Source organism: Tubulanus polymorphus, chromosome 5, assembly GCF_964204645.1.
Source record: "Tubulanus polymorphus chromosome 5, tnTubPoly1.2, whole genome shotgun sequence".
NCBI classification, from domain to species: Eukaryota; Metazoa; Nemertea; class Palaeonemertea; order Tubulaniformes; family Tubulanidae; genus Tubulanus; species Tubulanus polymorphus.
Window position 1 is genome coordinate 1,380,810 of NC_134029.1, and position 12,915 is coordinate 1,393,724.

A 12,915-nucleotide genomic window follows, 5' to 3' on the forward strand; every position below is an offset into this window, starting at 1 on the left:
AAATCAGGGTTTTCAGTATGTTAGAACCCTTTTTGGAAATAAAAAGAAGTCTATGATCAAATCATAGATGGGAAAAATGTCCATTTCAAAAATCCTACAAATGTGTTTTCTTTTTGAAATTCTGATTGAGCTCCTGCTGGATATTTTCTAATTTATCACAACAGTCATACCAGCAGCTCAATGCGACGAATTACTCAACCGAAAATGACTGACTAACCGAAGACCGTTCCGTACATATGCAAATTAGTAATCGTCAATCGATACTTGACCTTGGTTTGTTGGACTGGATCAAATATGGCTTGAAATGATGTATTAAACTATACAGATGTCACCTCCGTCGCGAATATTGGTTTCACTCGAAGCGCAATAAGTTCACTGTTGACGATTAGTTATTGTCAAATCAAATTAATCAAAAGGAAAGAGAAAATTAATCATCTACGAATTATAAGATTAATCAAACCGCATTGAACCGAACTTCGGTACTAATCTCAACACGAATAGAAATCATTCAAAATTCTGAATATATTGAAAATCGAACCAGAAAAAATTCTTAATACTTTAATGCAGCGAATCCTCGAAGAATTCTGGAACCAGTTCGATAGTCGTAACGAGTCCTGAGTCGCGATATGAAACAAATAACAAACTCAACTCAGGTGAAATATACGAAATATACCAAACATGAAAAGATGAATTGAAAATTCATACGAATTTAATGTATACACGTTTGTATGCGAGTCAGGTTTAAGAGTTAAATAGTTGGATGATGTTAGTGATATTTTTCTACAAATGAAGCGACAGCTGCCGTTAGAGGTTTGGAGAGAGAGAGAAGAGAAGAGAAGGGAGAGAGTAAAGAGGACAGGTGCACCTACTCTATAATAAGCCAGATCGATCCTTTCATAATACACACTACATACACATACACACATATTATATATATATATATATATATATACTAACTAGACTTTCCCTATTACTTCAATATTTCATATATATAAATTTTTCATCTCAAACATTTCAATATTTGAATGTATCTTGTCTAATTCAATTACTGAAAATTCTATATCGCGAAATTTAGCTGTAGTATACCAACCACATTTGGCCGGAATAGTTTTGTAATATGGTATCATCTACAAATACGTGGTTTTTGAATAGCGCTCATTTGTTTGTTTTATCGGTTTTTTGCTTCTTTTTTTAATTTGAAGCCGGTGCCAGCGTTATGCAGTTTTTCAGTTTTGCTGGGACTCTCTAAAGTAGGTGCCTTGTATAATATGTTAATTATTCCATGCAAATAACGATAAAATCAAAAGACCCGGCGTTTCGATCTCTCTCCCTCCCTCCCTCCCTCCCTCCCTCCCTACCTCCCTACCTCCCTACCTCCCTACCTCTCTCTCGACCTTCGTCAGGTGCGAGCTATTCTACGATTATTGTATTGTATCGGAAAAGAAAAATACATTTTGACTTAAGCCTATAGTGTGAATATTGTCCCCTCTTCGAAGAAATAAAGATCTACAACGCATAATTTCGTGACTCATCGAAATCGTCTGATTAATGCAAATTGATCAAGAATCGCGCGTTTTCGAAATCAATGGATATTTTCAAATGCAAATTGAAAATATGCGTTCGGTTTCGATATCATTCAAAACCAATATAGAATTCCACATTAATTCTAAACTAGGAGACAGTTTTAGACTCGATCCTCAGTATAGTTCTATACACAAACACTATGAATTCTACATGAGTTTATTCCACACAACTATCCGGAATTTCCTTTCGATGAATTTTCGATGTATCGCTTTGTCTTGTTGTTGTGTTTCGTCACGTTGTTGATTTCTATTGATTACACCGTATGAATCGATACACCTATAGGAACAGATGCTTTTATTCAGAAATAAAATCAGTTAGAATCATTTCTTCAGAAGCCACCTCCATTTTGTGGTCATCGGTATATGAAGGCATGAACGGTATCTTAATGAGCGGTGCTATTTACAATTACTTCAGTCATATATGAACAATACTTATGTTGGTAAAATGTATCCCGGTCAAGGGGGACCTAGGGTGAAAATGTGAACAGAAAGAAAGGGATACGTTCGAAACGGTCGCACTGGATACGAACACGAGATGGGACAAGGAGAATGAATGAAATCTGTGCGTAATGCTTAATGCTTCTAACAAGCATTCGTTCTTTCTGTTGTATTGGGCCGACCTTCATTTCTTATGACAATTTGTTACAATTTCTCTTGAAAAGTCTCAATATGCTACGATCGAAGATGAAACGCGGATAAAAGAATGAAGGTAAGATTTCTACCGATGGAACTGGAGATATCCGAGTTCAACCTAATTGAGATGAAAGGAAGGCTGGCATAATACAATCATTTCTGGCTAATCAATGCGCGCTGATCAAACAAATATAGATAGATCAATATACTAGGGGCAAAATGCTAATTGCTTATACGCATATCAGTCCAGTGATATGAATGATCAGTAACAGCTCTCACTGTTTCTTAGTAAAATAATACATATTGTCCTATCTACAGGTTTATACCGTCGTGTACATTTATTTCCTGAAAAATATTCGCCAGAATAAGAGTAATATGAATATATTCCGATCATTGAATTTCATCTTAAACCACTGAGCAGCCTTCTTTGAGAAAACTGCTTAAATTGTGGACTCTCGGCCGTTTAAATAATGGCGAATTAAACGAGTCGGAATTTAAAACGAATGATGAATATTCTGATAAATGTATCAGCGAATTTAAACAATGAATCTACATCGAATTGAGCGCTCGAACAACTTCCCATAGACAAGTGACTTGAAGAAAGACCTAGAATTACGAAGAAGAACGAGAAGAGTCGTGACGTTTCGACTCAGTGCTATATGAGCCATTTTCAAATCATTTTTGAAAATAGCTCGGATGATTTGAGTCTAAACGTCACTTTACTCCCCAGCTATTCTTTATAATCGTGGATTCTTCCTTCAGCGACACAGAGCGCGGATACGGATGGTTGACTCGGAGAATTCGACAAAATCGAGAAGAATTAACAATTAGTGATGGGCTTCTTTTACATGTGAAGATTGGAAAAATGTATTCAAAACGTGTTCAAACAAAACGTTTTGACGAGAAGAACAGTTTACATTATAACTATACAGTAAATTTACATTTGACAAGGTGTTTTTACTGTTAACAGCTCCATTAGTAAATATACCGCGCTGTGCTATCGTATTAATATCGAAAAAAATACATAATGATTACAGTACAAACTTTTCGCGTCGCGGATCAGCAATAAATTATCATATCATGGACGCTAAATAAATTATGCAAGAAATCGCATATATTAAATCGTACAGACTGACATAAAGTATCGTATATACTTACAGTTACGATAGAGCTTGGGTGTTAAAACTTTTCGTCGAGTTTATCCGAATATTTCGCGCTGCATATTGAGCTCATCTAGTTCTAACTAATCCTCGAGCGTCGCTTGTGAAATCAGTTTTAGATTCGTTAACGGATAATTTATAAATCTAGAGACAAGAATGTGTAAGTTGCGTCCGACTGTGGTGTGTTATCACTGGCCCGAGATGACGTGTGGCGGGATCTATAATTTCCAGCGTGCGCATGTGTGTGTGTTCTCTTCTAACTCGAGTCTCTCCCGCTCTCTCCCTCTCGCTCTCTCTCTCTCTCCTCTCATCAACTCTCACCGACGTATATAGATTTTCCTACCATGTAATCGACCCGAATTGTGTTTGCCACAATTCTATAAGCGACGACAACATGAAATGACGAGGTGTGCGGTGATAATTGAGAGAAACCGGCGATTCTGAACTCATCGCGGTTAAAATTACACGTTATTTCATGTCTCTTATCAATGATCTATATTTCACAGATGAATATAATACATTGTTTCGACGCGAATTGAACATGTAATACGTGTATGATTGTTTGTTAATCGGGTAAATGTTTTGTATATGATATTTCTATACATCATTGAAAACAAGGGCCATGGTAAAGTTGCACTACCGTGACTCAAATCCATCATTAATCTGAAGACTGGTCTCAAGTTGTTGGTTTGACTATAACTAAATTGACTATTTGACCGATCGAAGCCACGACTGTGCAAATAGATTGATCCGTCCACTTATGTCTTATTAGAATATCATAAAATAGAATTTTAAGTAATAATAGAACTGGATCCATATACGTAGCTTGTAAGATACATTACGATTCTACATACCTTTATCCTAACGAAAAGATCGTAATTTCATCCGCGTCATCAGAAGCTACTCCATTAAATGCTAAACGTCGAAAAGCTTTTTAGAATATCCTGTGACGAGGAAATCAGCACTTAAACTTATTTCATCAGAAGATTATCACTACGTTAATTATATATCCATTAGTTTTAAATGATGCCGTATCGAACCGGGACGATTTTCCATCACTGTTAAAAACGCGGATAGGAGAATATTAATACCGTGAGAATGATCCAGAGCTATATTTAAAACACGTATAATACGCGTCCAGATATCTGTTCGTTATTTACAGTGATTTCACCAGCAGTAATAGTACTGTCACATAAAGCCCTTTGATTCAATTGTCCGCATTTATTTGACCAGCGAAATGTGCATGACTGAGTGTTAAACAATAGTCGAATTATGTTCGCAGTTTTACCGTGAATAAAAGTTAAACAAGTCCACGACAGCGCCTAATGGTCGGTGATACCCCGGTAAAGGCCGTTTGTAGATTTGTCCAAGTCGAAGACGAAGCAGAAACTACAAATGAAAACTGAACGCCACGAAAATAGCGCACAGAACTCGTCGAAGGGTTTTATAGTTTATACAATACGTGGGGCATTTTTGTTAAATCTATTATTCAAACGCACCTCTAGTCGTCTATGGATTGATTTGTGAAATTAATTATTCAAAACCGTTAGCGGTGCGACACGAATTAGATTCGGAATTAAAAACGAACAAAAAGTCTATAGTTCGCCATGGGAATTTGCGAGTGCCAGCGCTGCCAGTTGTGAACCAACCCGCGCAATGATTTACAGTGAGAAATATAAAGAACTAATGTGCACTTGATTATAGCGTGTGTAATGTGCCTAAATACGGTGTTTCATGAAGGAAATAAACGTTGAATAAATCAATTAAACTTTTCGTCGCTATTTTCTATGGATTGAAGATATGTTCCTCAAGTGGAAATACGATGAGAGATTCGAGCGCAAACTATACCACGTGATGAATACTGCCAGTCATTTCAAGATTCGACGAAATTCATAGTTTTTAGATGCATCTAACGTAAAGTATATGAATCTAATGGGTGGGATATTGCTTAGATTATCAGAAGCTAGGGAAATCATAACGACACGATTTCTAACTACATGTACTGCCTACTGCGCCTTATTACGAATATTGTACGGACTTCAAAGATATTGCCTTGAAGAAATGAAGGATCTTATTTTCTGTTTCTTTTTATCACTTAATTTGAAATAATCAACACAATGTATAACTCATATAATAGAAGAAGTTGGTATATACATGTTTACCCGCAAACTGGTCCCAGTTCCACAGTTGCGAGTAAGAGTTAAAATCACTTCTTTTTGAGAGTCACAGTTTCAACTACACACGGGCTGATGAGTGTTTCATCAATAGTTATCATCAATTCTATATTTTCTATGTTTCTATGTTTCTATGTTGTTAATGTTAATATGATAGATCGATGTTTTAGTTTGCAGTAAGAAGTCTGAATTCTGGGTTGAATCTTTCAGCTGCTGTAGTTTCCAGTTTTAGTTCAGCTATTCACTGAATAGATGGCGCAGGATAAAATACCGCTCCCTTTCGCGCATGGAAATCAAGAAATCTAATTCGAAATACAGAAATTCAAAATTTGGGAAACGAAATGAAAAATATGCAGTTGATTAAAAGCACGCGGGCTGATGTATCTATAATGACTCAATTCATTCAGGAAAATTTGATTACGGTTAAAGCAGCGAAATTGCATGAAAATGTACCTAAAATTTCAATTTGCTGACCCCCTGCAAGCGCACTGCACCTTCGGTACTTGCCAGGACGCCCGCCACGACTGAAAGTGCCCTTTCTTTCTTCAAACCTGGATCCGCCCCTGTCTAGAATTTTACACATTTTGTCATTCATAATACATGTATATATCTTCTATAGTAGTTTTCTCCTTACTTCAGATAATTACGTGTCCCGGACAAAATGTTAAAGATTTCCCTATTCCAATTCCCTTGATGAGGTCTCGATCCCCTCTCCAACAGTCCCCGAATCCGCGCACGTATCTCGAAAATAATTCTAATTAGCACCGATTATTGGTGCCGCAGGATCCTATGTATATTTCAAATAAACCCTATAAAATCTAAGACTATTATAATTCACAAATGGTAGAAAATACATCTGTGTCATTTTCAAAGTGATCATTTATGAAATGGTTTCAGGTCATCGTCGTCGCCAAAGGAAACCGTCGCGTGTGATACGAATAGCAGTTTTTTATCGTCCAAAATTCATACGATGTTTAAGATGAGAATTCACAGATGATCGAGTCACGATGGATCAGAGTCGAGTATTTTTTTCGCGGTATAGTTTCGGGCAGCGCAGATGCGCAGCGTCAACGATTGACTCGATTATTCTATCAGCGCGACTCGCACCGGTAACAAATCAGTGTTAACAGTTGGCCACAGGACTGAACAGCAGACTGTTGACGTGGTATAGGTTTGTGATCAATGATGATAGCAGCCAGCGCGGAAACGGGCAAGCAACCGAGAACGATTGCTAAATTCCGCTTCATTTGCTATCGCTGTCGTCGCCCAGTCGATTATTCAAGTTGCGACTGATGTGGTCGTGTACCGAGATGATAAACTGGAATATCGAAGGACACGCCAAAGAAAATGCGATGTTTTTGTGACAGCGCTCAAGAGCAGCACTCTATCCTACATATTTAAAAACATTTTCGAAAAATATAGATTTATTTGACTCGTGATTTTGTATTTGAGAAAATTATTCGAAAGCAAATCGACTCGTCACAGGAGGATTCCTTCAGAAACTGGTGGACGCGTTGTATCGCAACGTCGTATTTTGCGGCGCTGTGCTGAAATAAAGATGGACGCCGGGCAAAAGAGATAATTTATCATCAGCACCGGCTCGTCACTTGCATCGTCGAGGTGCGTCGCAGCTTTATTGAACTAAATCATGAAATATTCACGGTTTTGACGCTGAATAAACATGGCACGTTGTTTTTAACTGTTTATATCGAGTGGGGTATTCTCTACCGCCGGGCGAGCGAGACAGAGACTGGAAATTAATTCCGTTGTATAGTGATTAATTTCTCACTTTTCACGCTTCACAATAAACTCAATTAAATCGCCTTTCATCGTTTCAAATTGTTCCGACATATTTGTTTTGTTATTCGTCGACTTATTATATCAAAATGTGCCTCGAAGCGCGATATGTTTACGAATAAAGGCCCAGTAAATAGATACATAAAAACCGGAAGAAAACCGGAATGTTGCGCCTTGTTTTAGAATAGTTACCAGAGCATGTATATGGTTCATTTTGATGGAAAGGAAACACATACGCATCAGGGTTATCGTGCAGATAGTACGGCCGTCATACGATGCATTGTTGATCTTTCATGATTTCTTCTTACAGCCAACTCTTGTGCCATTTTTCAAAATTGATTAATCTGTAACCTATACAACGATATTACTCTGGACCCAGTTTCACAAAGAGGATTAAGGCCTAAATCGATTTAAGATAAACTGAATTAATGAAGAAATTAAATCGATTTAAGAGTTAAACCTTTTTGTGAAACTGGGCCCTGAATAGGCTGCTGTGTAAGATTGTATCTGGAATTGAGAATAAATTGAGAATATATTTTTGTGCTTTTTTGTTCGAAAATTGCCGTTGTCCGCTGGTTCGGTCGGAAGTCATCCGTGGATCCGAGATGGGCAAACAGTGAAAGCCCCTGTTGGAGAGAGAGAGAGTTCCTCTCGAATTTGGCACTGTTACGGTAGAAATAACCACACGAAGACTTCTAACTGACGACGTTCTTTACATTCAAATTCATTCGAAACCAACTATAAAACTGGCCACGTCACGTGCGGGTCTCATTTATATACCAATTGGTCAGGTGACCGAGTCCCGCGAGTGACGTGAGCCTTTCATACAATAAACATAGCATAATACATGTATAGCAGAATCAGCGATCGTATCATATATCATAACAGGCTCGAACGAAATTTTCTCAATTCTGCCCATCACAATTCATGTAGGGCCGGACAAAAACCAATTTTCAATTTCCTATGGATACTTGTTTTACGATCTGATGCCACGATCCGATGACTGAAAAAATTGCGCTCTCGAAATTTTCCGCAGCATCGGGACCGATATTAGTGTGTGAAGTAAATGTGGCAATGTTTCGCCTCGGGTGGTATATCTTAGTTTGAATATTTTATTGGAAACTTTTCAACGACCGAGCGAACGAACGACGAGCAATTTAAAACAGCATCGATTTTATTTTATTATTAACAGTCGCGCCATGGTACGACGGCCTGACTCAACCGAGTATTCATTTATCATCAAAATTCGCGGAGCAACGACCTTCGCACGTCGCGCATCGGGATTTTACTATTTATCGAATTAACCCGTCGAATTACGATCAGATTTATGCTTTAAATGGTTTAATATGGCCAGTCAATATTGAATAGGATTATTCGTATGACGTCATGACCCGAAACAACCCTTATGACATGAAACGCGCGTTACCTTTTTATCAGACGTATAGTTCACACTTTGCCCGCTAGAGAGCACTCGTGTAATTTGTTGCGGGCATTTTTCAAATCTGATTTGTTGTTAATCAAATCGTCAGAGGATTCAGAGGACAATTTTGAAGGAATATTCACATCCTAAAAGCGGTATATGAGATGTACTCAAAAGCAATTGTGTATTCGCTCACCATGAAATTTTGGTTTGGTGACATGAGCCGTAAAATTGTTTATGGACTTTTACAAGTCTCACAAGTACCCCAGGATCTGCCCTGGTCATAGATGAGCATAATTAATAATCTTTCTTTTTCAAAGAAATTGAAACAATTTATAACATGATATCCATACATAAATATAAATAAGTATAAAATGTGCCAATATCAAATGAAGGAACCCAGTGAAGCAAATGCTTGTAGATCTGGGCACCCACTCTACACACAATCATTCTTCACAAGCATGCAGACATTCACAGATTCACACACAACATACCAGTACAGTAAACATGGCTCAGATAAATGATTGTTTGAAATTCAGTATTTTAAGAGTTCATTGCTTTTAAATGATTGTTCGAGGGAATTTAGTGATTTTTTTGATTTAAGGTTGTTATTGGAGTTTTGCCACATTATTGAAATAATTCATTTTCAACAAGAGGATGATTTTGGATCTCTCGACGACAGACAGAGCCGCGTGTCGGAAGCCACAGTACCGCTCCTCTCTGTACTTATTCATTATTCTCGATGCACAAATCACAGTATTTGCCAGCTGCACTGATTGCGAAGGAAACCCTATGTAAATATAAGCAATCGCTATTTGCACTCTAGCCCAGAAATATTTCGTATAAGAGGCATGCGTATCGGATATCTGTAAACGCTGGACGCATCTGCACTCGTGTCTTTATTGATTTTCATTTGCCGCTTGCATCTAACAAGAATCCACGCGGTTAAACAATACGATGAACCCTCTTCATACTCATTTCTCATATGACTTCATCTTCGTCACTAAATATCTCCGATAGTATGATTAATCCGCCAGCTCCAGCTCCGACTATTCGTATTTCGAGCCGTTGTTCTCGTTTCGAAAAGGTGCCGCACGAAAAATTCCTCCGGAAAAAATCTCGGATAGGACGTCGATCAATTAGGAAAAAGGCGAATGAATATTAAGTCATACAAATCAATTTTTATTTCAAAACCTGCGCTTAGATGTAAACTGTTCCAAACACGGTAGTTTTACTAATAACATTGCTAATCCAGGAACCATACGTTACAAATTTATATCAACAACACGCACCGTCATCGTGATATCACCCCTTGAAATATCATCTTTGATAGGGTATTACTCGATCGTATCCACCAGAAGAGGATTGTCGGCGGCGATATTGCCCGGGGTAAAGGACACGATGCGAATAAAGAATAAGTGGCTGCTTTAGCGGCGATGATTAAAAATGAAAATTGGCGAAAATATTGATTTGTCGAATAATAGTTCGTGCTTATCAAACATTTATCGGAAGCGTCGCTGGAATCAAGGATTGAGGTCTCTCTATTTCTGTGTGTATGATGTCCATGCACAGATTTGATTTATTGACTGATATACAGAATCAAATCAGGCTGAAATCACAACAGAATTTGATTTATCGATGAAAGGTTTAATGCATCGTTCTCGTGTTGTACACGTCGTTTTAGGCGCCTTGTTTTAGAAGAAGTGTGAAATACGTTGCGGCAGCCGCGGTTTATTTCCGCTTGAATTCTTCTAATAAGCGATAATCCTCTAACCTCATAGTTTGTATATATAGGTTTCGCAATTGGTCATGGCTTCATAATTGAAAGTACTAATTACATACGCTCAGAGTTCTGAAAGTTAATTAATAATCATGATACATACACACGTCTGCGTAACGAACCGCAGTTCAAGGTCACGGGCCAGCCATAACCGCCATCTTGGTTCGTTCTCTCGTTTCTAACGAATCAACCGCTTTGCGCAACATGACGTTCCGTCTTATGTAAATCAAACAACTCCAACGTGAGATAAAAACAACTACAATTCATTCAACGAAACGGTTCTAAAAGAATTGCTTGCTCGGCGTTGTAAGAGCTTATTCGTAGATCGATCGATCGATCGATCGAAAAGCTGCTCTATGGCTGAATGCAACAAGACATTTACACAATATTCTGGCATGAATAATTAATGCACTAAAATTACGAGCAGCCATATAAGACTTTACCAGGTAATAGAGAGAAGGGAAGCAAAGCCGACATTCTATCTTCTAACGGTGAATAGATACATATATACCACAGTAAAACCTTGGCTTCTGGATAACAATAGCATTCAGGACCTAGTTCCACAGTCTGATCGAATTAATCTTCACCGTGTTACTTTCAAATAAGTTAAACTCCCTCTCTCTCTCTCTCTCGAGTCGAATTTCAACTCGGAACGGTGCAACTAGGTCCCTGGTTATCTATTTACAATATCATATCATATGAGTATATACATTCAATCAATCAATTGTATCATGATATTTATTATACACTAATTTGTTGATCGAAAAAGAGCGTAATCAGTGACATATCTGACGAGACAGTTATTTGTCTGATGTATTATTCTATAAAGGCGGCGATCTTATTAACATAGGCATCAATCGACAGCCTTGACCTCTAAGCTCTCCTCACACTTTCCATAGGACTTCACCGCAGAAGACATTTCCAATTGAAAATGAACTGCACCTTGCACCAGGTACATGGCCCAGTGTTTTGTTTAAGACGTACAGAGCCTGCTGACTTACACTGGACCCTTCGTCACCTTATGTCATTTTGACATTTTGCATACGCATTTTCACGAGTAATCGTCCGACCGCTTCAGACTAAAATGGTGAATATTTAAGAGGGTGATTCAGGGCTGAAGATTGATACCTGTAATTAGCTTGTTTTTTGCAGCGCTGTTAGATGTATTGTGTGTGTTTGTTTTTAATGTATTGAACTATTGTACCCGCATTGCCGATACAAAATCTATACAAGATTATATTATATATTCCTGTTATATATGAATCTCAATGAGGAAACATTTAAACTACAGAAACAATCGTGGAAATCAATCTCTTCAGAATAAGAGTCGATCGATGTATTCAATATTTTTATTTGTACTGTTCGATTTCGGGAAGAGAATTAAAATTGTTTGCTACATTGCAGGGGCCAGTTCCACAGTCGAGACTTAAGTTCAAAAGTGGGCTTAAGTCTTAAGATTCATCTTAAGTTGTTAGATTGGCTATAGAACTAACATGGTCTTAGACTGAGCTTAAGTCTAAGCCATGACTATGGAACCGGCCTCAGAAGACTCGTGGTTTTAACGATGCTGCCTATTTATTTTTGAAACCGAGTCTTGGCTTTAATGACGTCATATTTGAACCCTGTTATGATCAATAAACAGCAGACCTCACAAACACTTAATTCGAACTTTAAATTTGTTACATTCGAGAAATTAGACTCTATCAACCCAGAAAGGTTTAAATTCAATCTTAATTTCAGAAGTGTTGGTTGTTATTTTTGGGCAATCCGGTTGCCATTCCTCTAGAATCTATTTGCGATTTTCATACTGTAGCAAAACATACCAATTCGTAGAAAAACCTTCTACATTGTATGCGTCTATAGCCGCTTACACACTACCGCTTGTTAGTCCGTTCTAATTTGGCCCGTACCTGGATTTACAACGGACCAAATCAATGTTGTGCGTTCCCACGTTTCAAATCGGCTGTTATCACTGGTCCAGCTAGACGCTAGTTAATCAAAGCAGCTTCTATTCATACACAGCGAAATGGCAGTTCTAAATTCTAGAACGGACCATTTGTTTGCTGGACAAGTCGTTTCTGGTTCATTCTAGAATGGCACGGACTAAATTCAGAACGGTTTAAATAACGTACAGCGTGAACGCGACTGACCTATGAATGTATGACCAGTTATGACCAGCAGGCGACATGTTTGATTCACCTGATTGATTATTTACATATATAGGAAAATCTGCACCTGAAACGACGTTATTTCTTTACATATCCTTAATTTTGCATTTTATTAAATCATACTGTACATTGATTATACATCATATATATATATATATACATTACACATCGTATATCAGGCGCGGCTATGGGCGCTAAAA

At 37.8% G+C, this 12,915-nt stretch overlaps 1 protein-coding gene across 1 annotated transcript in view; it reads right to left on the reverse strand.

Annotated features, from left to right (window-relative positions):
• The window catches only part of LOC141906483 (acetylcholine receptor subunit alpha-like), a 40,050-nt gene extending 36,471 nt beyond the window's left edge, over positions 1 to 3,579 (reverse strand). Inside the window, exon 1 of the mRNA XM_074795801.1 lies at positions 3,375 to 3,579. The gene's annotated coding sequence lies outside the window, so the exon portion shown is untranslated. The remainder of the gene's footprint in view (positions 1 to 3,374) is intronic.
• Positions 3,580 to 12,915: the final 9,336 nt, after the last annotated feature.